The 1,432-nt window shown below is 39.7% G+C and overlaps 1 protein-coding gene across 1 annotated transcript in view; it reads right to left on the reverse strand.

The window, feature by feature from the left end:
* CAND1 (cullin associated and neddylation dissociated 1) overlaps positions 1-1,432 on the reverse strand; it is a 32,036-nt gene that overhangs the window by 13,445 nt on the left and 17,159 nt on the right. The window lies entirely within an intron of this gene.

A 1,432-nucleotide genomic window follows, 5' to 3' on the forward strand; every position in this document is an offset into this window, starting at 1 on the left:
GTGTATAAGGAGTAAAATGGAAAAGGCCAGCGCATAGCACAATTCAATATGTGGCTAAAGGAGTGGGGTGAAGGGGAAGGCTTTGGATATATTAGTCACGATGTCTGTAGCTGGTCCAATGAAAAGATGTACAAAAGAGATGGTTTGCATCCATCAAAGAAAGGGACTGAGTTACTCGGCTATAAATTCACAGATTTTCTGGAGGAAAATTTAAACTAAACAGCGGGGACAGTGAGTTAATTGATACAGAATAACCCTGTCCCTGGCAATCTAAAAATAATAGGGCTATCAGTGCATGTAAGAATACCAACCTTGCTGTCAAGCAAAATCAAGCCTCTCATAGTGAGTGCCACACAAAGTGCACTAACCAAATAGGTGGTAAGACAATAGGGGAACTCAGGCACCACACAGGTTATGTAGAAAGTAAACACAGGGTCAGCCATAAAGGACTCAAATGTCTATACACCAATGCACAGAGTATGAACAGCAAACAGGGTGAACTAGAAATTCAGGTTAATGAGGGCAGATATGATATTGTTGCCATTACGGAAACATGGTGTGATGAAACCCACACATGGAACACACAGCTAGAAGGATTTAAATTATTTAAAAGAAATAGACCAAATAAAAGAGGAGGTGGAGTTGCTCTCTATATAAGAAATAACTACATCTCTACAGAAATAGAGCACAACAATGATGAAAACTGTCTTGAATGCATTTGGGTCAATATAAAAGGGGGGAAAATGACATTGCCATAGGTGTATACTATAGGCCACCTAACCAAACAGAAGAAATAGATGAACTTTTTGCTAGTCAGCTAACTAAAGTATGTAGGAAGCACATCACAATAGTAATGGGGGACTTTAACTACCCTGACATCAACTGGGACACAAACTCTGCACCAAACCTGGGAGACAAACTCCTGGCAAACCTAGCAGACAACTTTGTCTCCCAAAAAGTAGAGAAGGGAACTAGGGGATTAGCCATTTTGGATCTAATTCTCACTAACAGAGATGAAATGATACAAGGTGTTGAAGCCATAGGAACCCTGGGAGGAAGTGATCATGCAATATTGGAATTCAACATTATGGAAGCACAGACAATAGAACACAGTCGAACTAGAGTCTTGGACTTCAAGAGAGCTAATTTCAATAAACTTAGAGAAGGTTTGGGAAGTATTCCGTGGATGAGAATCCTCAAGGGAAAACAACTCAAGAAGCTTGGGAAATTTTAAAAAATGAGATAATAAAAGCCCAGTCTAGCACAATACCAACAAAGAGGAAAAATAACAGCTCTCAAAAGAAACCAGCATGGCTGCATAAAGAACTCTCTGACAAATTGAAAGATAAAAAGGACAAGTATAGAAAGTGGAAAGAGGGGCACATAACTAAGTCAGAATATCAGCAAATAGCCCGAGCCTCCAAAGATGAAG

This window comes from Protobothrops mucrosquamatus, unplaced genomic scaffold, assembly GCF_001527695.2.
Source record: "Protobothrops mucrosquamatus isolate PMUCROS unplaced genomic scaffold, P.Mucros_1.0 scaffold85, whole genome shotgun sequence".
Lineage (NCBI taxonomy): Eukaryota > Metazoa > Chordata > Lepidosauria > Squamata > Viperidae > Protobothrops > Protobothrops mucrosquamatus.